We start from the raw sequence: 27,446 nt of genomic DNA, 5'->3' as shown, positions 1-27,446 counted from the left end.
TTAATGGAATCGTTCCTAATACCAGAAGCTGCAAAAATGTATACATGCGATACGAAACAGAGAAAACTATCGTCTAATGGTCGTCCCCCTTCGGTAGAACACGACACATAAAGAAGAAAAAGATCCACCTTTTTTAATTAGTTCTGAAACGATGCAGTCTAGGCGGTGACTTTTTGTTTTTTAGTTTAATAGCTGCTGATGACATCTCGTCCAGCATGAGGGCTTCTTTCTCTCTTGTCTGATCCTGTATTATTTCATTCTTATTTAGTTCATTTACTTCACGTTGAAACTTCTTTAAATAATTAAGTTGCCTGTTTTTTCTGTATAACTAAAACTTTTTTAGTTGAGACTGTAGTAGGTTGATGAATGCTGTTTTTACCAACCGTTGCGATAAGGTCTTCACAGATAATTTTAATGTCAATGAGTACTGGATGCTATATGGTTTTTATCTCGTCGTAGAACTCCCTAATTAAACTTTTTATGAGGTTTATCGCATAGAAGTTTCTTATCACAAAGCCAGTTTTCAAGGTGTGCATACGCAGTTGTAGAAAAATGTATGTATACTTTCGATATTCCGGTGCCTGTCCATCTGATTTGTGAAGCTGTTACATCTAATGTATATCCATCAAGTTTTCATTAGGCGGATTTTAAAAAGCGTCTCGTCTGTTTACAAGATTTTGAAGAAAATTCGCATTAGAATGATGAATGAATGAAAACTAAGGATGAAAGAAAAAATTTTTAGTTAATTATTTTGGAAGAAACTACATATTTTCAAGATTTCCAAATAAATTGTGAAAAACAACATATTCCCAAAAGTGTTTTTAAAAACAATTGCTAAAATTTTGTATTACATCAATATAAAAAGGAAATTAAATAGTTAAAGTAGGTGAAGTTTTACGAAACGCGTGTTGATAACGTGCTTATCAAGAACGGTGACGTCATTCCGCAACAATCTCATTGACGGTGAATAGTTGCTCGAAATTAAAGCCGATATTAAAATGATTAAGGTGAATGTACTTTAAAAGCGTGTGGACGTCTTTTGAGAGCGTGATATTGAGTCAGTAATTTTAAATTTTTCTTTAAAATGAGTTAAAAATACATTTACAATTTTTACTTGCCACAACGTTAACTAGGGTAAAGTTAAACTCAATACAATGAGATATCAAAGCACATCACTTTTTTGCTCAAATTTAGATGAAATGTAGAATGGTAAATCACAAGAGATATTTTTATAGATAATACACAAGAGAAAGCATCACAGCATATAGTACAAAAATAGTACAAATTCATCTATGAACAAAAAAAAAACTTTTGTCCTAACAAATACAAAATTAGGAATACAGTATGGGTTACAGAATACTGATAATTAAATGAACAAACGATGTCGTAATTAATCATTATGCTAACAAATGAAATAGAATAGAAATCGCTTTATTCACAAATAAGTTAACAAAGAAAAATAGTTTACACTATAACTCACGGTTTTTTCACAGTCAACAATTATCAGAAACACGGAGTTCTGAAACCTATCTTAAATCCACACAGCAAAAAAATAAATTTAGGTTAATTGTTTAAAGTCTATTTTATCAGTATACCCTCTTCACTTTATCTATTTTCCGCATAATTCCGTATTTTTAAAATATTAACATTCTTCGGATTCTTATACGTGCCAATACTAGTATGGAGGAACTAGTGATACAAGGAAAACTGGAGGAAAACCTAGGTCTATCACCAACCCGATGGACTAAATACAATTGAAAAATTAGTAGATAAAATTGTAATGGCAATATGCTCGTCTAGACCTTAGTGGATGACAGCACAGTACCCTCATTATATACATTCAAAAAGAGAATGATCTCTTAAGCCGGCATCTTACATCTTCACTGCGGCAAAGAGAAACAGAAAATCGATATTAACAAAAAGAAAAGAGAACACGGTTGGCACCCTATGTCAGTGTGAAATTAATATTTTCTTTTTTTATAACTACCCCAATGGAGCGTGCCCCCTTGATATTGAGTGTTAAGGTTATATTTGTCAACCAGTGTTACCGGTAAAAATTTTATTAAGTTGGGTAATTTATACAATACAATTGCATTTTATTATATTTATAAAATACAATTGCAACACAACTTCGTTAGACTCTATAGTAAAATTAGCAGGACATTGACTATACCTGTCCCTAGTGACGTCAGAAGGTTTGATGGAGTAAGTACCTGCTATATATCAGCTTCTACCCTCCTTTGAACCGTGTCAATTTACCGACAAACGGTGGGACTGGTTGTGCTGGCCATAAATTGACAAATATTAAGGGTATAGACGGTATTCCACGTTGGGTTGGATCAAGCTTTTATATTTTGTCTTTTTCAATTATGTATTTTCTATTTCTCTTCGCCGATGAAGAACGCTGCTCCACGTTCTGTCAGATCGCACCTTTACAGAGTGATCCTCATAAATTTGCAAAAAAAAAGTGATTACCAAAAATTATACTGCCAAAGCAAACAGATGGCTGTTAATTGTAACTGAATTTAAAATAATTTTAACTAATTTTAAACATTGTATATAGACAATGTAACTTTCAGTTAGTTTCTCAGCTTTTTATAATTTAAATATATAACTACGCCACCTAGGAAAGGAATCTGAAATACCAACATCTGACATTTCAATCATATTTTGTCCTTGAAGCGATACGGTTGATTTATTGCTAATTCATTCTATTAATTGATGAATTTTAAAGAACTTAAATGTGTGGTGTTACTAAAAAAATATTAACAATTCAATAATAAGCAGACGTACATTAACCCAGATAGTAATAACGCGCTATAAGAAGAATTGGCTTCCGTCGGCACTTCCCAAGTGCCACGAGCCGTTTTATTTTTTTAATTTTTATTTTTATTAAGTTAACGAGTGACTGTAACGTTCAAAGTTATTTTTTGTTCTGGTAAAACATGATATTTTTTATTCTGGTAAAAAAAATTTTGAATGCAGAAATATTTTTGTTCTAGAAATCGTAGAATTCTGTTAAACATAAAAACAGCTGTACTTATTTGTAAATAATGTATGATGTTTGAAATCCTGCTGATGAGATTAATAACTATCCAAATAAATAGGAAGGATTATCTTGAAACGTCGTCAATAAATTTCAAAAAATATATTGATCCAAAGGAAACCTAACAATCAGTTTGTGTAATTGATAGTAATATCTAAAGCTTCAAGAATCGTAAATAATAACTCATAAAAACATATTTGGTAATGGTTATTGTTTTCTTTTTATTTTACAATTGGCATAAAATAACAACTGGACTTTGTACCTATTCTCAAGTTGAACTCTGCACATTCCAAGCAATCCGAATTTTTCGTCTTTAATTAAGATAATAAGCAATAAAAAAATTACACCGGCTAGTGGATTTGGGTTAACATACAACCACGTGCAAAAAACTACATATTCAGAATTAACAGCAAACAAATTCATTAGCCAAGACTAAAAATAGCACATTGTCGCCGTATCACTCAAGAACATAGTTGCCAAATGTAGGAAATGTCACAAAAGTATAAATAAATCAAAAAAAATTATACCGCGGATTTCACAATATTATAAGATGCAAAAATATGTGAGTTTGTATTATTCCTATTTGTAGATAACAAATGGTGCTCAATATGTCTACCTGAGCAGCAATTAAGATTAGGTTTATACAAAAACTGGAAAAGAAATGGACAAGTTCGACAAAAAGTGATTTGTTTTTTTCGGCTTTTCGAAATATTTGCAAAAGTCTTATATATCTATACATTTTTATATACGCTTAAACTAATTCTGGAAATATTTTCTCCTCTCTCAAGCTGATAGAAACATGCTTTTGAAAGTCTACAACAGCTTCTTATAATGATGAGAATCGCTATCCACGCAATATTTGTTGACAGGGGGTAACAAGTAAAGGTAATTATACGATCAACCCACCCCCCCCCCCCCCCAGAGGCAAATTCTAGGTGCGCTACTACTATTTCATCTAAGACCGTTGGCAAACAAATTGTTGGAAACCATTCATTAACAATTTTTCGATACTCTAAAGTCTAAAGTAACAGTTGCCTATCCAGTAGGTACAACCGAGGAAATAAGCATTATGTTCTTGGAATCGCTCGATTATAACTCGACAAAAATCGATTGTATTGCAGGATATGATATGTCAAGAAAATCTTAATCAGTCAGTAAATCACATTTCGATCTTCTTTAATCATGTGCACAATCCGTCCATGTTCATACTAAAAATTTTACGAAGCCATCCTATGCATTGTTATAGTGGTTTAATTCATTTTATAAGTGATGTCCATTATTGCATAAACTTGCTTATTTTAAACTATCACTATCAACAATATACTTGGTTGAATATTTCCTACCATGCTTTTAATTTTCGCTGAGAATCAGTGAAACAAGTGACGAAAATATGATACAACTGAAAACAGTTTTAACTATCTTGATCGCTGGCTGAGCGACCGGACGGATAGTAATCTTGACTGTACCGTGACTGTGATGGTACCATCGAGCAAAAAGACAAAAGGGGGACAAAAGGGAATCTAATCGTTATGAAAAGGAGACCAAAATTCATAAAAGTGGCCTCTTAATATCCATATTATGTATATATGTCCTCCATGGAGGACATATCAGGGAATACAAAGGCGCCAAAATTAAAGTAGCTATAAAATATTTTTCAGAATGAGTCTTAGACGAGAAAGTTTTAATTAAATAATAATGATAATAGTCTAAAATGTGACACAATTGTTAAAAAAACTTCAATATAAATAAGCTTTCATGTGACAGTTGGGGCAAACAGTAACATAACCCAACTAAATTTGATTTCTTAAACAAGAAAAGTGACTCTCTTTCCTTGTTTAATGTGGCCTCTCAAAATAGCACTTCCCGTCTAACAATATTTTTGCCCCCACTACCTTTACATTTCCTCTTCTGTCTTTTTGCTCGATGGATGGTACCGTGCCCATGAGTGGGAATAACCTCATGAGTGGGAATTACCTCATGGGAAAACCACAAAAGCAATCTTCACTGTACTGTGTCTGATTGTGACGTGACTGTTGGTCTGAATATTCCATAACTCTATATCGCCATCTGTTGGTTGAAAAGTTAATTCTCATAAGAGAAAATAATATGTTGTGTTTATTAAATTCTGATGATCCAGTATTGTAAAAGTTTGATCGTATTTGACGAAAAATTTAAAATTTAGGAATATCTACTTACTAATTCAAGATTATAGATTTAGATAATCCAATTATTGTAGAATATAATAGTTCTCGGTATGAGAGTAAATTGAGAAAAAGACAAACATAGTAATGACATTGATTCCGAACGGCTGAGATTCGATAACGAAAATGATATATCTATATTCCAGAGCTAAAAAATCAAACAATAAATAAACAGATACAAATCATCTGCCCATCTAATGAAGGATATTAAGAATCTATAAAGACGCTAAAAAGATAGGAAACCTGTTGTAAAGAGCGAATGAAAACTACCTTTCTATACGAACCCTATTATCACTATCTATAGAAAACAGGAGTAAATGGCATGCCAGGACTAAGGTGAAATATGGAAATATGAAAAATGGGCAATAACTGTCAAAATACACTCTTATAGGAAAATCCAATGCTTAACTGGGGCTATAGTTAATACAATTGATGGTGATGATGAATAAATTAGAATAAAAATATAATAAAAAACAATAAAAGAATAAAAAAGGATTTTTATAAAAAATATAAGAAAATAGAACGTTGCATATACAAAGTTTTCAGTGGTTGTAAAACTAATAAAGTTATTAGATAAAGATGTCACCCCTAAAATGTTCAAAATTTATTTCTACCAAAGTCTAAAAAGATTGAAAAGGAAAAGTAGAACTAAAGACATATGTCTATCTTTAAATAGTAGAGTAGGGTAGGTACGTTAATTTTGCTGAGGGTTTAATCCCAGTCCAGAGAACAAGTAACCAAGGCCAAAAACGACGAATGGAGACGAGGAAACTCTAAAAGATTTACAAAAGAAAAGGTAAACCAGTGAGAAAGGTGTATAACACAACTATAACACAATCCCTACGAAAGTACAGGGCATACAAAATCAAACACAAGTAAAGCCTCCCCAACGTTATGATTGCAATTGGGAAGGAGGTGGAGGTGGCTTGTTAGTCAGGGAGTTACTGTCTCTACGAGGCGTGATCTCTTTGATCTTCGGACATGAGAACACCTTACTCTGGGAATGCCATGTCCCCTGGAGCTGGGATTTACTTTGTTGTGCGTGTGTATCTGTCGCTTTTGATTTCATAGTGTTGTACACTATGAAAAAAGAACAGTTATTCTCGATTTGGAACTGCAGGGTAGCACAGTTTTTATACCAGAAGATTACAACGGATTTTATACAGGCTTTTCAAAGCAGAAATTTAAAATATCTATATTTTCTTGGCGCACGCAGTTTTGTACAAGAGTTTATAAAAATAATATGAACACCCTGAAAAACTTCGAATACAGTACAATAAAAAATGCAAATAGGCTGTGACATAAAAACTGTGCTACAGATAATTTTCCAACGGACTATAAGAAAATTAAAAGACCATGGAGATTGATTACCGATGAAGATTGACGCAAAATTAAAAATTAATCAAAAACCAACGGATATTAAAAAAACTGACCTTAAGTAGAGAAAATCGTGAAGGTTTGAACTTCACCACCTAGACCTGGGTAAATTGTTGGTATCTTGATGGCATCTTTGCGTTTCATTACTTCTGAACAAAGAGAACGTTGGTGCAAGAATTGAGCAGTTCAGATATGACGTAGGTATATGCGTTAATGATTGGAACATCCAGAGAAATGATTGAGTTCGGCAATTTTAAAAAATTACTGTTGAATATCGAGATGTTCGTAATTTCTATCAGGATCGCCACTACCGTATTGTTTTTAGTGATACGGATACCAATAGAAAAACTACTGCTCACATCGATGTAAATACTTATCGCGATATAACAGGCCATGGACGGTCGCCAAAATATTGAATCTCATTTTTAATAAGTATAAGATTAAATAAATCGTCCGAAGTTTTGTTGAGAGACTTCAAAACAACAAACTATCTAGAAAATCCAGAGAGTTCGGAATATCAGAGGACTTTCGGTGTATAAGTTACAGGTTAACCCGTTAATATATGCTGTCATGATGTACCAAGAATAGACAGTGCTTTAACCAAACAGGTTATACAACTGAGAACAAAAGATAATGGAACGAGTTTTAAGAAAGCTGAAAGGAACAAAAAATGAAGGTAGTAGAAATTAAAATGCTTCATGAATGTGTGTGTAGATGAAGCAGATCTTTCTAATCTATCAAAATTTTTGTCAAGTCCCAGGAAGTGGTGGGAGAGAGATTTGGAAAAGGATACGATTGTCAAGACCTTTAAGATTATAAAAAAAGATCTGAAGGAAAGTGTTTAACGAATCTAATCCGGTATAGCAAAACAGGAGCAATATCTAACTTGAAAGTTTTTAATTTATTAATTTTTATCAATATAACTAATTCAACAAGTATTATCTCATAGTTCGAGGATGTTTTGAAACATTTACTGTTTATTAATTAAACCAATTCAATTACTCTTTTTTCACTTACGGTTAGCATGAAGTTTACACATAATAAATACTCAAATATGATAAATTGTTAGTTATCTACTGAACATGTATCAAAAAGTTTCAATTTAATTCGATAAATGTAAAGTTTAGTTGTTGTTGCAACTGACTCTTAACCTATTGTGATTTTGATCACTCAACCGGTATTTTCAGAATGGACATGACATAATTCGTTCAAGAGGAAAATCGAATAAACAAAATGTATGATAATGTGCTTAAGTTGATTAGAGAAAGTTAGTAACATAATAGACAGATCAGAGCTGCTTTATACAAGGAGGAAAATGCGTGGATATCTTTTTTATTTGACAGCAGTTTTCGGATAAACATGACATGATTAGATTTTGAAAAGATTATTTCATAGATACCAAAGACATAAAAATCTCTTTAGTATCTATGACAGAGAAGCCCTAAAACGTAAATATAAAGGTGAATGGATGGGTATCGCTAAAAAGGAGTAACAAAAAACTCCTTCGATCTGATTTAAATGAGGTTAGAAATAATGTGGTAAATATTTTGGTGCCACTGTAAATACAAAATGCGTATTTTAAAATACGCATAATAGAAAGCACTAGAGCACATATTGTGTTGAATTTTTAATTTAGAACCACGTAGCATTGCCAAAACAAGTGTATTGTTTGCATTATAACATGGGTTATACCAGAATTACAAGTGCAAAATACCTCCGAGCCAGACAATGTCTCCGAAATAGATTGGACAGAATAATCAATAAAGAAATAAGAAGTAAAATAAAGGCCACGAAATTCTTAAAGATAGAAGCAAAAGAAGTTTAGTGAAGTACATTAGTTCTGTCCATGACATTAACAACCGATTTACCATAAATACCACATGGACAACCCCTCGTTTGCAAAATTGTGCCACTTTATCAAATAAACAAGGTAAAGCCATTCATTAAATCAATCACTACGTTCTCCTAGAAACAGAAATATCTCCATATTCAAAGTTCAATGTAAAGATAACCCCAGATTAAAAAAAAGAAAACATATTCTTCAATTCTTATAATCAAAACTTGGAAAGTACTTTCTATATACAATCTTTTAATATTGAGCGCTAAACGCATTATGATAACGTTTTTTCTAAGCGAAATTCGCGTATAATTTATTCTACATTTTAGGAAAATAAATAAGGTTTTCCTTATTAGTATTGCGTCTGTATTCTTTGGTGGCTAGTACTTCTATTATATGATATTAGTCAATCAATATATAGCGCCATATATTTACACAAACATTTTCGACGCAGTTAAGAATGAAAAATAAACACCCTGTATTACATTACGATTTAATAACACATAACACCCTGTGTTACATAAGGATATGGTCTGAAGAGATGGATAAGGAGGATTACGTAGTACCTACAATGAAAAATCAAATAGCAAGAAAATCAAAATACACCTATGTGAAACAAAAAATTCAAACTCAATTCATAAATTAGTTAAATCAAAGAATATAGACGCATATTCTTTGGTTAAATACTACGGAAAACAACATAATTATGTGGTGCTTATCGTAAGAATCTTTTTTTGTAGGGTAGTAAAGATCTATATTATTAGAACCAAAAAATTAATGAAATAAGTTGATAAATATAATCAAAATAAAATGAATAAAGAGTAAGATGCCTAAACTGTAGTGTCAGGAAAGAAAAAGTAAACAAGACAGTTGAAACAACCAAATAGTTGAATAGTAATTGCAAAAAAATGATAAATGCTGCAAGTATAATGCAAGACATAAAAGTAAGGGACAACTAGACAAATCATGTTTAACAATACAACAAAGTAAAATATATCTATATAAAAATTCTATATAAAATATCTATATCAAGATTATTATGATTAGTTTAAATTTAAAAATGTGAGAAGAAATGTGTATTTGCAAAGTTTAATGCGCTAATTTTCAAACTTTTGCAAGCGAACTCAAAACAAAAAAACCTATTTTTTTTTCATAAAATAAAAATGTATAATACATTAGAACATGCACTGTAAATTATTGTATGTAATTAACTTATTGCGCGGCATTTAACGTAACAATGTTTTAAGAATGTTTAATTATGATGAACTACCCTAGGCTTTGCAGCTATTAACCAAATATCAAGCTAAGTACATTACGAATTACGATTCATAATTTAAATGAAAGCAAGTTTGATGAATTTCATGTAAAAGTCTGCTGAAGCAAACAGAAGTGTCGTGTGCTGTGTTTATCAGGGTATTCCACAATTGCATTCATAAAAATATGGTGGTCAAAAAGCGCGGGAAGCGCATATAACATAACTTTGTCAATTAAACTATTAGACAATGTCTATGACAATACAAAAACTATAGTATATAATAAAATATTGCTGTGTTTGAAATACACACTCATAAAATACTATTATTTTAGATAAAAACCAAAATGTCTGAGTGATAACACGTGGCAACACTGTTTATCGGCTATTTATATGATTCTAAAATTCAAGCACGTGTTTTCTAACAAAATATTTAATAAATAGATAATGAAAATATCGTCACTTACCTGGTACATAACGAAATGCATGGTGGCAAATACAAATTTACAAATGTATGGGATGTTTTCGAGATATGGCCGGTCTCGAAATTTGGCACCTTTCAAGTGAAATGGTTACAATTCCAGTACCAACTGTTGGTTGAAATCGTCACATGTCTACGGCATGATGGGTTCTATGTTAATGAGGTGGGGAGCGGTGTGGACGCATAGCCCGGGAAAATTCGGCTTATGATTTTCGTAATTTCATTTATATATTTATTGTTATAACTTCAAGTATTAGTCCCCTTATATTTTTTAAAAATGCGCAAATACGCTATTAAATAGTGGTGAATATTGTTTTATTAGCAAAATATGTAATATAATGATTATATTAATTTGTTTTGAAAGTAATGCCAAAAAGAGCGAATACATACAAAAAATGGTAAAAAAATATGAAGACAGAAAAGTGGTGACTGACTCATATCAAAGTAAAGTTCCAAATGTTTCTTTACCTTATATTAAGATGCAGCAGCTACAACGTTATTGTCTACCCACTATGAAAAAAAATATGATCGCTGTCGATACATGAAGCGAATCTACCACGCTCCAAATTTTTAAATTTTTTTTTCTGGGTAGTAGACAAGTCTTAGGAATTCTGTCGTCCCTAAAGGTTCCCGTAATATTATATCCTTTTAATTTGAAAAAGTTAAATTCGTTTATATTAGTGAAAAGATTATCCACGTAGAAATGATGATTATATTCTTTATGTGCTATTTGCTCCAACATTTTGAAATTTAAAGAATTTGCCATTAACATCTACTTTGGAGTTATCTGCGCACTGTATAAACCGCATTATCTGATCGAGTCTTTCCCGTCTTATGACATTATAAACTTCAATTCGCATGTCAGACTGGCTGTTCCAAAAATGTAGCTTGCTAGGTTTGCAGTCGTATCCACTCATGATGGGAATGGCAATGAATGGCATAAATTACTTTAAACGTAGTTTGAGGATATGGACAGTTTTTAAAAATGGCATATCTTCTTGTGTCTACTACTAACATCTGGATAATATTATCACTTAACATTTTTTCGAACAGATCAACAGGATCTTCGATATCTTTTTTATAACTTTGCACAGGTAAAGGTCGTGCATGTAACGGGTTAAGCTTAATTTTTTTTTTTGGATATCGACCCTCTCTTTCTTTTTTTCGGGATTTTCATTTTCCGTCTGTATTTTGTTCAGATGCATCATCTAAAGGAGGTTCGTTATCACCATCTGTATATTTTTTAAATCTAATTATCACTTTAGATAGAAGTTGACGGCCACTTAGATTGTCTAAAGTGTCTTCCTCATCCTCATTTCCAGAATCCTCATCCGCTACCGCTAATTCACTGGCATCTGGAGGCTCAATGAATATTTCACCGGCATCATCTATATCTGCTAATTATATTGTTTCTTGTAGAGTTAACCCTTGTCTAGAAAGAAATAAAGAGTATTAATACTTTTTTCAAGGTCGAAAACGACACGTACTCCAGAGAGCCTAGTGTTACATATATGTAAATCTAAAATTCAAAGCTGTTTTTATCAAACATACACAAAGTAACTAAGTATTTTCACAGGCACCAAAAAACAACACTATTTAACAGTATTCTTGTAAAAAGTCATGCGTTTTACTCTAAAAATAAGGTTTTTGTAGCACTTACTCGAAACTATCGTTATGCTCCATGATACTTGCTAAATTATATTTAGTTCAGACTGCAGTAACTCACTAACTAAAACAACTATCAGTGTTGCTTTGCACAGAAGACTTCCTCATGTTTGTTATGCCTTACACAGCCATCTATGTGATTGTAACCAAACTGAAACTTCGTATAAAGCCGACTAAGTACCTCTGCAAGCATTACATAAAAGTAACACTAGATCATGATGGGTTAGTGAAATTTCTTCAGGATCTCTTCCCCGAAAATATAGACCGGTTTGTGAATCTGATCCAGAGCTAAAAGGTAGGTAGCTGAGACCTTAATAATGCATGTATGTCTACAGTGTTTCAAACGATAAAAGTTATTAATATTAATTTTATTAAATATCGTTTACTAATTCTATAAAAAAATTACTTCTGTCTACTAGCTTAACTAATGATTACGCATCAATTTTGTAAAAACCTTGATATTGAATTTATTAAGAATTATTAACTATTCAATATGAAGAAATTTAGTGGTTTAACCCTAGACGTTTTTTACTAGGTTGGATTTCTGCGGAGCGTTCAGGAGATGTTACCAAGGCCTTCTGCAAAATGTGCAACACTGGTTTGGCTGCCCATAAAATGACCTATTATTGCACATGAAATCAAATAAATATCAGGAAGCAAGAGTATCAACACAATCAGAAAGATACTCAAATTAAAAATAGCAGCTTCCATTTGTGAACATTAATTATCCACCATGGACCATTTAGGAAGTTTGGTAAACAATTTAAAACGTTCTTCCCAAATGTTAAATGATGGAAAATTGCATAGAATAAAATGTAGCGCTTTAGGTGTCAATGTAATATCTCCATACTTATTGAACGATTTAATATCAGATCTAGATAGCAGTAAGTACTCAATTATAATTGATATAACCACCGCTGTTGATACCACAAAAATGTGATGCATTATGATAACATATTAGTGAAGAGCAAAAAAATTATATATAATTACATACATAATTACGTTTTACAGACTTATTGAAATACTTCAGAAAAACTGAAAAGATAGGAACTAAATTCAACATTTCAACAACATTCAAAACAACAAACACATTGAGATCTATTTTATCTAAAATTAAACCTAACAATGAAGAAGAAAGAACAAAGGATTGTATTTATAAAATACCTTCTGAATGCGATCAGTTATATTTGGGTGAAACATCAACAAGGCCATGAAATGTTAGAATAGTTACAAATACTTACCATGTCGGGATAGTATTACGAGGTTTTTTTCCTGGTTTTTTCCTCATGATTTACTATAGAATCACTAACAGTAAACTTTTTAAAGACGAATCACATGCTATAATTTTTTCTGACGGATATTCTCAAATTAAAGTTGATTTCCTGTAATCGAATGAATTATATTACAATAAAGTCGCCCCAGGAACTCAACTCAGCAATATTGGCAATATCATTTTAAAGTCGTCTACTTTAAAATTTATAATATATGTCTGAATTGTCCATAAAGAGTCAGACAAAATTAACTTATTAGAAGATTTTTTCACCAAGTAAAAAAACAAAATTTTGGGAACGATTTCCGAAGTGGAAATTGAAACATCAATAAACTTATTTTAAACTTTAATTGTGGCTTACTCCCATTAAAACAGTAATTGCTATACGATGCCACAAGAAAATAGCTTCAGAACAATATTGAAATACAAAGTGGTAATGTTACTACTGCTGTGGTGAATCAGTTAAACAAGATCAATTAAAGATAAATAATATATAAACTACTGGATCTGTGTGAAACTTGCCAGAAAAAATTTAAAGTTCGCAAAAAAGATTTAGTAGTGAAACATACTATCAAAAGAAATGGATAGTAAATGTCAAATAGATTTGATAGATATGGAAGTCCAAGCAGATAATGAATTTATATTCATTTTTGTCTACCAAGATCACTTAACAAAATTTGTACACTTACGGCCGCTGAAAACTAAACGTGCAGAGGAAGTTACATTAGCTTTTCTTGACATATTTTGTGGCTTTGTAGCTTCTAGCATTCTTCAAAGCGACAATGGACAAGAATTTTCCAACAGAATTATAAAAGAACTGTGCTCCATGTGAAAAGATTTGAAGATAGTACATGGTAAGCCAAGATACAGTCAGTCACAATGATCTGTTGAACTTGCAAATCAAAACATCGAAAATATGTTGAGTTCCTGGTTGATAAGCAACCAAACAAACAAGTAGTCACAGGGTCTTCGATTTGTAAAATTCGCCAAGAACCGAGCTTAAGTACCATTGTAGAATTAAGTGCAGTCCGTGTATGAATATTGAAGTTCCTGTCAAAATTGGTTTGAACACTTTATCACTGCCAGAAGATGCTCTAGAAAATATTTCGACTGAAGGCGATTTGGAAACGTTGGTGAAGCAAGTAAAAAACCCAGTCAGGTCCTGATTCTGAAGAACGCGAAGAAGCAGAAGTGGATAGACCAAATGTGCTCCTAATAGAATAAGAGGGGGAACAACCTGAGCAACCATTGCAATGTGATTCTAGAAGAACAGCTTAAGAAGAACTTAAAAAGCAAGCGAAGAAAATGCTTAAAACATCAAACTTGAAATTTACCTCTGGTAATGTCGGTGATACGGTAAAATTAAGGGTGCCAGATGTTGACAGCATGAACTGATTCTAAAAATGTTTTGGCTGTTATAAGTGTTCAAAATGTGAAATTGTGAACTAAAGAAGGGCGACTGCCAGAGTTGTATAGCAGAAATCAAGTATCATTTATTTCTCTAGACATAATTCCAAAACCACTTCATTACGCGATTATGTTAAAAAAGTCTTTGTCGGTTGGGCAAGGCTATCAGATGTGCTTGCAAAAGTATATGTAAAGCAGATAAGTGTAAATGTAAAAAAATGGAAAGTTGTTTAATTAAAAGTACGATGAGAGTTTGCCATGTCCCAACAAATAGTAAGTTAGTAAAGCCGTAGTATTCATTTAAGCAAAAAACTTAATTTAGTTTAAACAAAATGTCTCTTGTTTTTAATTCAGTTCAATAAAAATCGCACTTCTTGAAAAGCTGTTGAAATTTATTGTTTTTATTTCATCATTTTATACTACATGAATGGACCAAAAAATGGAAAATTAAGCTAAATGAGAATAAATCAGTCCATATAAATTTTACCAATAAAAGAATTAATAATTTTCCTATTAGAATAAATGATGTACAAGTGCCTATTGCAACATCAGCAAAGTACTTGGGGATCACTCTTGATGCGAAACTTCGCTGGAAAGCTCACGTAAAGAAGAAAAGAGAAGAACTAGGCATCCGCTACAAGAAAATGTATTGGTTAATGGGAAGACAATCCTCTCTATCCATAAATAATAAACTTCTAATCTATAAACAAATACTGAGACCAGTATGGACCTATGGCTGCCAACTCTGGGGCTGTGTCAAGCCTAGTAACATCAAAGTAATCCAGACATTCCAGAATAAAGTACTGAGGAACATCGTAGATGCGCCTTGGTACGTTAGGAACAACGACCTTCACCGAGACCTCAAGATGGAAGACGTCAATCAGATAATCAAGAAATTTGCAGGGAGCCATGAACAACGACTCCATCATCATGTAAACGTCGAGGCTATCCAGCTCCTCGACAATACGAACCTAGAGAGAAGGCTCAAAAGAACAAAGCCTTTTGAATTGGTATGAGTGAGTGAAAAGCAGAGTAAAGTGTTGTGCGAGTATGCATGCTAAATTTAATGCTAGTTATTAGAAATAATAGGAAAGATACTAGTGAGTAGACACCTAATTTTAAGATCTCATTAGTAATTTAAGTTAGAAACAAATTGATAATTGGTCTTACTGACCAGATTTTAATGTAAGTACACTTCTGTGTCTTTAGTAAAAAAAAAAAAAAATTTTATACTTTTACCGCTGGTTCTCGGTAATTGTATACAAATAATAATTATATAAAATAATTGAAATAAAATAATTGAAAATAATTTCCTACATTTACCGTCAACTCTGGTAATTGTATACACCTGCCTGTAATTGTATAGGTAAAATTACCAATTATCTACTCTTACCGTAACATATACATTTAGTCTCGGTAAAATTTTTTAAAACATTTTAATAAATTTTAAGAATTTTTTTCTCTTTATTTCTCGTTATACTTACGATACTAGGCTAAGTATATATGCTTGTTTTTGCTCTACAATTTCTAACACTTTTCTCTTTAAGGTCCTTTGCTTTGCTTTTTTTTTGGTCGAGCTACTCTTCTTTTATCATCCATCTCTGTATTTATTAATATATTTGGTATTCTTTCTTCTTTAATTCTTTATAAATGTCTCAACCAACCATCTCAATCTTGATGCTTTTACAACTTCTGATATCGCAGACTCTTTAAAAAGACTTATGATCTCAGCATTGGTTCTTCTATATAACTTCCCCTCTTTGATACCTCCAAAAATTCTTCTCAATATTTTCCTTTCCCATATATTTATTTTTTCGCTTGCATAAAGGACTGTCGTTCTCAAAACTGTTTTGTATATATGTATTTTGGCTCAGCTCGGCTCATTTTTAGATGTAAGGATTTTGTGTGAAGCTCCTGCCTTAACATTTCCTTTTTATATTATTGCGTCCGCCCACAGTTACATTTTTCGCTCTTATGTATATTAGTTCCCAGGTAAGTAAAATTCTCAACTTGTTCTAATTTCATGTACTTTGATTTCTCGTCATTATTGATTAGGCTGACTTTTTCTGCCGAAGTTCAAAATACACTGCCAATACATCTGCAGAGCTAGGCATAATCACAACATTATTCGCATAAGCCAATATCTGATAGGGCTTTGTTCTTAAAGATAAATTCAGTAATTTTTTACGATTTACTGAATCATATGCCTGTTTGAAACCGATAAAGACAACATGAATAGGAATATTATGCTCATAGTTCATTCTCTTGGTTTGCCTCAGTGTAAAAATATGACTGATCTACTTTTTCGAAAACCACATTGATACACTCGTATTATTTGTTGTGTGTACTCTTCTAATTTTGCTTGAATACTTCTCACAATTATTTTGTATAGCATATCCAGCAAGGCTATTCCCCTATAATTTAATCAGTCTTGCCTATTTCCTTTTTTGTATATGGGTATTAAGAGTGACCTGTTCCAATATGTCGTAGGCATTTCTTTCCTCTCCCATATAATTCATGTAATTCTTCAGCTAATTTTTGTCCTCTATATTTAATAAGTTCTGGATTTATTTGATTTTCTACAGGACTCTTACCGAATTTTAAATATTTTATTTTATTTTTTTATTTTCTCCGATATGGTGGATGTACGTTTATTTTATCGTATATATTTTCTTCGGCATAATACTCATGTGCAGAAGTATTTTCTACATTAAGTACTTCCTCAAAATACTCTTTCCATCGCTTTACTATTATTTTTTCATCTCCTTTTTTGCTATTTATAAAAACGAGTCTTTTCTTTCTTGCATTGCTGTTATTTCAAACTTCTTGGAAACAAATTATTAAATTTCTTTCTGTATAGGTAATCGCATTCTATTTTCTCTATCATTTTCTCAATCAACTTTCGTTTTCTTGATTTTACATATGATTTTTGCCGTTCTTCTTTCCATTTATTTAGTCTTATCCTCTGCCTTTCCTGTTTTATGCTTTCTTGCATTCAGTATCAAACCACTCGGTTTTACGTCTATTTTTTTCTTGGAAATTACATTTTGGCTGCCCTTTCAGAAATTTTTTCTATGTTTCTCCACCGTTTATCTATACTCTCTTGGGCTATATTGGGCTCCTAGGTTGTGTTTTACGATTTCGTCTGCAAATTTTTGTCCACATTTTTCTTCTTTTAGCTATTGTATATTTAGGTTAAGAATTGATTACACATTAACAGATTGTTATATATAAAGTAGTAATATGATCAACGGAAAGATATGGGTCAATATCGTAGTAGAGAAAACTGTCAGTACAGACGTGTACAGCCAGTCTCACCAGTCTACAGAGATAAACCCACTGATTTGTTGAATACCACACTAAAATTATCACTGAAATTCTGAAAATATTACTGAGCCATCACTGAAATTCTAAAAATATCACTGAGTTATCACTGAAATTATTACAGAACTAATCTTTGCTGAAAAAATAAACACAATCGTATTATCTAAGAAACAAATAATCTCCTATATTAACGAAGACCAAGTATCAAGGATCAGGCCTTAGAGCAGCGGCTCTTGGACAGACAACCATTTAGCGGATGCTGCAGTTTGGCACAAATCTTTAGAGTGTTCCTTCTTCTTCTTATGGTGCCCTATCCAATTAGTGGATGTTGGCGACAATTCTGGTATACTCCTCTCGGTCTTGTGTGACTCTAAAGAATATATTGACATTGAGGTTTGTCCAATCCCTTATGTTTTTAAGCCATGAGTATTTCTTTCTTCCGATGCCCCGTTTTTCTTCTATCTTCCCTTCCACAATAAGTTTTAAGAACTGGTACTTGGAATTTCGAAATATATGACCCAAATAAGCAGTTTTTCTTCTTTTTATTATTGGCAGCAATTCTCGTTCTCTGCCCATTCGGTTTAATACTTCGACATTTGTTGTGTGATCTGTCCAGGGAATTTTAAGTAGTCTTCTAACTAGAGTGTTCCAAGCTACAGTATTTATACTGGTAGCCTACACTTACGTACATGTGTAGATGCGTTATCACCAAATTGCCATGAAGTACCAAGTCATGAAGAAATCTAAGGACTAGCAGACAAAGCGAAGCTTAAGTGGAATATTTGAAGAACCAGAACCATTTTGCGGCACCGGATAAAAATGATAATGGGAAGTGATTAGAAGAAATCATAACACCAAATGGAGAACCCTTCAGGAAAAAACCCATATGAGGTACCTACATTCTAAGCAACATAGACATGATGCTTTCCTCCTGTTAAAATCCAAATGTACCTTAGTAGACGAGAGCTACATACATACGTTCACAAATATGATAACTAGACATTGCCAATTGAGTAAACAGTTTAACAACATAGGTGGGGCAAATGAACTGTGGTGGAGAAAATGCGAATTGGAGAAAAAAACTCTATTAGATTTAGTTGACAATGATAAGGTAACAAACGGAATACCGATTTCTTTTGTTTTTGTCATTTTGTCAATGACATTTTTTTTATAGTACGATTTATGTTGCCTTGCAATTTGTAATAATTCTGTTTTAAGCATAGTCTGATCATACAGTATTGTTTTGCGTAGGAGCCAGTTAATTATATCTATTTTTTCCATAAGGCCATCGGTAACTTCTTTTCCACTAATTTTGACTGATAGCTGGGTTTATCGAAAACAAAGACAGCATTATTTGGTAGAAAACACAATACCTGAGAAAAGTAATCCTTAAAAATATGGTAGTTCATTTCTTCATGGTAATCTTTAGTGAATTCTGAAACGAACTCAAATAACCATTCTCCACAAAATCATGTTTGCTACCAATGTGCGTGATTATTAATCTTATTATCTTTATTAACCCTTTCCTGTAGTAGTATTTAAATCAGTAGAATATCCTTCTAGAAATGCTTGTCGAAATCTTTTAATATTTTTATCTACCCATCGTTTTGAAACAGTATGATTTTCGTTTAGCCAAGTTTCATCTAAATAGAAAATACATCTTCCTTCTAAGCTAAATCTTTTTATCGTTCTCAAATATTGCCTTCGCCAACAAACAATCTCTTCTATATCGTTCGATAGAGGTTTTTTCTTTGATTTTTATATCAAAAACTGATTTCTTTAAGTAATTTCCATAACTTACCTCGGCCAAAGTGAGGAAAATGATTATCTCTTATTGTCTTTAATATATAGTATCCAATATAGGAATCTCCTTGTTTAAATAAAACGAATGAACTTTTCTATGAAAGTCTTAAATTTCTATTGGTTGTTTTCCTTAATGTAATTTTGGCTCAGTCCAAGGAAATCATTTTTATACTCTCCCAAAAAAAAGTTAGACAGTATCAGTAAAAAGATAGGAGCAGTAAACAGGTTAAGCATGAGTGTATGTTAATGCCTATTAATATAGATAAGAAAGACACTATTCACACTATTGAAGACAAAGTGAAAGAAGCATTCCACAAATCTTAAACTTAGGCATTACACTTTATTTAGATATTACTATAAAAAATACCGACACTTAACCAGACTATTAATATTATTATAGTGTTTGCCATTTTGAACTTGTGTATTTACAAAAAAATCATAAATTATATAAATACCACAACAACCTAAACACAAACACCCTCTATACTAAGAATTATCTGGTAAAATACCTGCTGAAATCATTGTGGAAGTGACTACTACTCCAACTACTTTTATAGCCTTTAGTTCTTCTTTGCTTATGTTTTGTTTAATTTTAATAGACTTTTCCAATTCAATTTTATATAATAATCTATATTCTTCTTTTTCGTAGAATGGTAAGTTGGTATAATAAAATTCTAACCATCTTACCATCTGGCTCTCTGGATTACGGAATTGTAAGAGCCATTTTAGAGCGGCATGATCCGTACGAAGAAGGAACTTTCTGCCTCGCCATTATTCATGAAAATGCTTGCAAATCTTCACTACGCGTAGCAATTCTCTCCTGGTAACAATAGTTTTTTTCTGGTTTCGACAAGATTTTGCTAATGTAAGCGATGACTTTCTCCTGCTCATCTTGGATTTGGGAAAAAAGAGCTCCTATTGCACTGTTGCTGGCATCAGTGCCCAACACAAATTTTCCTGCCTGTCTTGGGTAGCTTAAAATCGGTGCACTGATCAGAGTCCTTTGTAGTTTTTCGAAAGCTTTTTGACACTCTTCACTCCATGTATATTCTTTACCTTTTTCTGTCAACTTTGTTAATGGCTTGGAGATGTTGGCAAATCCTTTTACAAAACGTCTACATATATCAAGGAAACTTATAATTATGTGTTTCTCTCTTGGTACTGGCCAATCCTTAATTGCTGCAAGGTTTTCAGGATCAGCTGTTACACCAAAACTTGCTCCAATATGTCCCAAGTACTTTACTTTTTATCGAAACATTTTACAATTCTTCGGAATTAACTTCAAATTCGCTGGCTGCAATCGTTGAAAGACTTCTGTCAGATTGTTGGCATGTTCATCGAAAGATCTTCCAACCACAATTACATCATCCAAATAAAGTCATGTTTTCCATGTCAGACCTCTTAAAACTGCATTAATTAATCTTTTAAATGTGAAAGGGGCATTACATAAACCAAAGGGCATAACCGTGAACTGGCAAAGCCCCGATCCTATCGAAAATGCGGTTTTCTCCCGATCAGCTGGCTCCATGTCTACTTGCCAATATCCACTTTTTAGATCGAGTGTTGAGAACCATCGAAAACCGTAGATCCAATGTATCGTCTATTCTGGGCAAAGGGTAACTATTTTTCTTAGTTACCACATTAAGCTGCCGGTAGTCAATATAAAAACGTGTGGAACCATCGTTCTTCTTTACTAGAACAACTGGTGATGTCCATGGACTGTTTGATGGTTCAATTACCCCTTGTTTATTCATATCTTTGATGATGTCCTCTGCTTTGGCAGAGCGTCTTCGGTATTAATTTTATGCGTTACTATGCTTGTTTTGTCTTATCCTTCTCATCAATGGCAAAAACATCTTGAAGTTTTATTAGCACCAACTTCACTTCTTCCGTTCGTTGATCATCAAGATCTTGGCACGTTTTAATCAGCATCTCAACAAGCTCCTTTAGATACTTACATTTCGCTGATTTCTCATTAGTATTCGTAGACCAAATCGAAGCCACGAGAATACACTGTCTGATCAAAGCTTTTCTACTTAACTTAATAGCAGTTCCCTTTAAACCCATAACTCTTACAGGAATGACATCTCGAACCCTCAACAAAGCTTTTGCCGTTAGGAACTCGGCATTATCCACATCTTTGACCATCATCGACCATTTCTCGTTACAATAGGTTTAAAATTTATAAAAAAAAAGGGGGATTGTGAAGAAAACCGCTTTGTGAAAGTTCTGAAGAGAACTGAGTTTCTCAGGAAATATACAAAATTTAAAGAAGAAGGGACTTTTATATATTTAGACGGAACAAGGATATTTTCTATGAATGCAACCAATATAGCAAGATGACAACGTAAAATCGATCTGGTGGAATAATGAAATAATAGTAAAATACTGGTGGAGAAAAGAAGGAATATATAATTTTGCACGCAGGATGGAACACCGTTTTAGTCCGTTTTGTTTTAGAAAATGCACCTTACCATTCATTTGAAATATTGAACAGATGCCCAAAAAATTCGTGGAATGTAGATAAAATTAAATAATGGTTGACAAATGAACACATATCGATTGCATAGCATGTACTAAAATCTGAATTATTACGTTTGACAAAAGAACATCCAGAATAATGCACGTAACAAATGAAAGAATAAGGCAACTCATGGACAGAACAACTATCATAGAAGAAATACAGCAAAAGCAGGTTATTTGGTACGGACATGTACAGAGAATGACAGATTATCGCCTACCGAAATTAATACTGAATTGACAGTCACCTGAGAAAAAAAAACGAAAAAGACTAAAAACAATATGGCTTGATAGAATCCAAAAGGCAATGCCAGAGAGAGATCTACGGCCACGAGACAGGGCCGGTAGACATGAATGGAGACTCTGAACTGGAAGGCGCAGGACGCTATATACCGGAAATATAGAAAACAACATGCAAAACCAAAAATTATATAGTAAATATTATCGACTATAGGTTGTATTGCGGTCGCTTCAGTGGCGTAGCTAGCTTCACAGGGTTAGCACAGGGGATAGTGCTAAAAAAATGTTTAACAATAGAAGTAAAAGCGCTTGTATTGAACAAAATATTTATTAAATATGGTTATAAAGTATACAAATATAATTACAAATACAAATGCTCCTGCGAGCCAATAATATGTTACTCAAACAATTTCAAAATGAAGTTTTCTTGTCGGCTTTGTTCGGCAAACTTTATTATTAAACTGATAGTAATTTATGTTCCATAGAAGTCCTGGGGTAGTTTTGAATCAATTTGAATATTGAAAAATATCTTTCAGCTACAGCAGTACTTACCGGAAGAGATAAAAACAGAAAACAGGCTATTATTAAAGATAGTGCAAACACTGCTGACCATGGAGCTGCGCGAAGGCGGAGTCAAAATTCACGTAAAGGCAGAAAGGTTCTATTGTAAGTGGAATTATACAGTGCATAGTACAGTGCGTTTCGTATGGAAGTGGGGACTAAACCAAATTTCGTTTATTGCGCCCTGGTCAGGAGTGTTTGCACTATCTTTACCTCCGGAAAACTGGATACAAAGTTATTTATATTTTATCATTAATAATTCTGTAAGTTCTTTAACAGATTGAATTTCCTGAATTTCAGTTTGCAAGCAAGTATCTGTTCATAAAGATCAAATGTCTTTATTGTATTTAGCAGTCAGTCTTTCGATTTGATTTTTTATAATTTCATTTGGAAATGATAAAAGTTTCTCAGGTTGTAATACTTCAAAATTTGAAACTTTGAAAGACTTTGAAAAATTTGGTTTGAGAAATCAATATATTTAAACAGCAATAATATAAATATTAACCCTGAAGTACGATTCCGGATCTGACATTCTCTCATCTTCTGATAACTCATCAAAAACTCGCTTTTTTACTTTAAGTGTCTTTTATTTTTAAAAATAGTTTTTACCTCCCACTTTTTGCTAGGTTTTTAGACTCGTTTAACAATTTATGAAATGAATTTTGATTTCTTATATCTTTCAGCCTATTTATTTATTTTTTTTTATAAAAGATTACTTAGTAGAATACTAGCTTTCTCTAAATAATTTCTTTTCGTGTTATAGAGCTTTACAAATAGAGTTTATAATTTCAAACATTAATGAAAAAGACGACAAGCTCTATAAAATCGTAATTTTCCAAAACTAATTATATTTTTACACTCATCTCGTTCGCCTTTTTTAGTAGAAATTAAATTAAGTTTTCATTATCAGTAAATATTCTTTTATATCCGATAACGCATCATACCTTGAAGACCACCTAGTAGAACATACTTTCTTGAGAATAATTTTATATTTTTCCGATTTATCGTTATTTATCAATGAGCAGCGTTTTATACCATTAGCAAAAAAGGTATATACTTTTTCCAAATTTATCAAACAAAATTGACACTTCAGAAATGCGTTTCACGGCATCGTTTCAAATGAAATGTATCGCATTTGCCGTATAATGAACGTAATCTTCGTTTGGCGCATGTTTTTTATGAGCACTTAATTCTCCATATGCACCCGATATAACGTTTGCACCATCGTAACCCTGCCTTCTACATTTAAACAAATCAATTACATATTCTGCTACAGTGTTCAAAATAAGAGTTTTAAGCCCTTCTTTGGGTACACACTCATTGTTTCTACTATTGACACTTATAGAAAAACTATAGAAAGTTTATCAGTTTTTGATAAGTCTTGAGTTGTATAAAAAATAATCGTCATAAATTTAGCTATTTTAATTTCTGAGACAATTCTTTCGTCAACTGCAGTACCAAGTAAATTCAGAATCATGGCCTCTAAAAGAAAAATTGCATGATGCTAAAGTAATTATAACATTAATTATACGATGGAGTACATTTCGCCAAAAAGTAATTTCACAACTGATTTCACTCGGTAGTAAAGTGGCAATGGTATTAACTTGACAAAGTTGAGTTTCCATCGTTTTCGTGGTCTTCCTACTCATAGTCTTCCTATTGAGGAACCGTCTCTTGCCGTCTTTACTACTCTATTTGTTGTCATTCGGCTTATATGATCGTTCAATTCTGCTGTTCTATTTCTTATCCTGTTCTTGATTTTCTCCACCTTACATCTACGTATATCTGTACTTCTAGCTCTGTCCCATAGTGTCTTACCATCCATTTTTCTAAACGTTTTCATCTCTGCTGTTTCTATCCTTTTTGTCCTCTCTGTGTCAGGTCATGTTTCTGCCGCGTATGTCATTATTGGTCTGATGACTGTTATTCTGCCTTTCATTTCTTTCCCGATACTTTTATTTCTCCATATTGTTTCATTCAGGCAACCTGCGGGGTAACAAACACTTCTGGGGTGATTGCGGGGTGCATTGAGTAGCTCTGCGGTTACCACAGCCGGTCCCAAGCCCGGATAAAATGTGAAGGGTGATTGGTAAGATTAGCAACCTACCAATCGTAAAAACGAATACTTCTCAAAGAAACAATGTACAGCCTTGGTATTAACTGTGTTAATATGTTGCTGTAAGTTTTCATGATCAGATACACCTTGTGTGAAATTGCTTCTAACAGAAACGCCGTTTACCCATGTCGAACAGTATAATAATAACAATCTGCTAACAACCAACAGAAATGACAATATGGTTTGTTCAGAATATTCGATATTCGAATAACACAGCTATATTCTAAAACCTTTAGAAGATTGACTATATGACCTAATAGTGAAATTGTGAAATAATTTTTTCAATTTTCTTAAATTTTTGTTTCGACCTGTTGGGGTCCCTGTATGTCAGGGCCCCTGGATGCCTGAGACCCCGTATAATTGATACGACTGATACGGCGATAGCTACGTCCCTGGGTCGCTTTAACATATCACTTCAATTGTTTGTGACTTTATACAAAACAATTTTTGTAATATTCAAGGCGGCTGGCAGCAACAAAACATCGTTCGTCTTCCAGAAATACTTAATTCCTAGAAATTTTGAATTGACTACCTTCTTTGTTTAGCTGAAAAACATAAAGAAATTTTGGATTTCCAGCAAGATATTAAATTAAAATATTAATTTTAGACTAATCTTTCTACGGTCGTTACCCACCGAAAGATGCCAACTTATATACAATAATAATTTGTACAGATGTTCAGCTTATTTACTTGATCCGAAACGCGTGTAAATTCATTGAATAGATCACAAAAGTAGAAATCAGAAGATTTCTGTTGACGAAACGATCAAATTTTAACTGTCTTTTCTTTTCATTGAATAGACTTTAGTAATTATTATATTAATAATATTATTTAGTAAAACCAATTATATTTTAAATTGTATTATTTTAACTCACGCTTAGACACACCCGCAGGTATACATTTCCAGGAACCACATTTTCTAGTAATTTTATATATATTACACTATTCAAGTTAAAATACAAAGAATTTTATAACAATGGAGAACCTAATCTCGAATGGCTTGTGAATGGTCATAGCTTGGCGCCCGATGCTTTTATCTTCTTATATAATAATAAATAGGTACATAAATACTTTATTACCATATAACTGGAAACTGAAAAACATAGAATTTTATAAAACTTAATAATGACCTCACTTTAAAAGACGACTTAAATTAAATCGTAACTATAAGCTAACAACTTTTGATTATAGAACTCATATTCATTCTTAGCCAGGTATTTCAATTTCACTCATTTTGGTGACTACATTCACAACACAGTTTAGCTCTATGATCCATGCAGTATGCTTTATGGCAAGCCTAGCATGCATGCTTCGTTATTCTATCTTTTTCTTTGCAGAAATAACACCTAGTTTGCTTTACTAAACTTGTGGGATGTTGTGTTGGAACGCCTTCAACTTGAAGAATGCCACACATTGTTTGTCTGAGTGATTTCTGTGAAGAAGGTATTTAGAGTCTCTCTCGCATTAGTGGTTTAATTAAAGCCATTCCCAAATACTTCAGAAATGATGTTCTATTATTAGCTGCATTTTCTTTCCAATGGGGATTTGCGAGAGAAAATAGCGCCATTGCATTTATACCACTCGCATAAAGCATGTTTAAAAAATTCTCAGTGATCATCGTCTGAATCCAAGTAACCTTGCAACATTTCTAACTGGTTCATGATCTATTTCACTATCACTTTGTTCATTTTCATCAGTATCGGTATTGGAGATTTGTTCTTCGACATATTCCTTCTCAGATTCGGAATCGGTACCAAAGATATTTTGACCATCTTCCTCGTTGTTTTCATTAGCAAATAAATTTTCAACTTTCCTTTCCATTTCAGCTTGGGTCAACGGACGACGTTTTTCCCAGCTTTATTTCCAACTACATGAAGCCATTTCCCAAAAAAATCATAAAAAAATTAATAAATTATCGTAAACCTCACACAAGGGTGCTACATACCCTAACGTTTATTCAATAAATTTTCGTCATTGGAAATATTGCTTGAATGAGACCGCAACTACACTTCCGTCCTTGGCAGACTACAGACTGAATTTACATAAACATAACAGATAACAGAGAACTACGAACACAGTGCGTTCGTAATTCTCGGACCATAACGTGCCATAACATAAAACGGCATTACCATCACACCCAAGTGTGAGCTTCCAGGGTTAATAATAATGATGCATTCTAAAATCTTTTATGAGCAGTGTATTATTTTAATTTATAATTAAATTAATTCATTCCTTTCAATCGATTTATCAACATGATAGAAGATTTTTTTTATATGATAATAAAATTTATGTAAGAATGACTATATAAAATTTTAAATAAACCTACACGATTAATAATCAATTTTA

The 27,446-nt window shown here is 32.6% G+C and overlaps 1 protein-coding gene across 1 annotated transcript in view; it reads right to left on the bottom strand.

Annotated features, from left to right (window-relative positions):
* Nucleotides 1-10,335, bottom strand: part of LOC140437246 (putative inorganic phosphate cotransporter) — a 99,658-nt gene extending 89,323 nt beyond the window's left edge. Inside the window, exon 1 of the mRNA XM_072526652.1 lies at nt 10,181-10,335. The gene's annotated coding sequence lies outside the window, so the exon portion shown is untranslated. The remainder of the gene's footprint in view (nt 1-10,180) is intronic.
* Nucleotides 10,336-27,446: the final 17,111 nt, after the last annotated feature.

Source organism: Diabrotica undecimpunctata, chromosome 3, assembly GCF_040954645.1.
Source record: "Diabrotica undecimpunctata isolate CICGRU chromosome 3, icDiaUnde3, whole genome shotgun sequence".
In the NCBI taxonomy this organism is placed as follows: Eukaryota; Metazoa; Arthropoda; class Insecta; order Coleoptera; family Chrysomelidae; genus Diabrotica; species Diabrotica undecimpunctata.
This window is presented reverse-complemented; position numbering and strand designations above follow the sequence as displayed.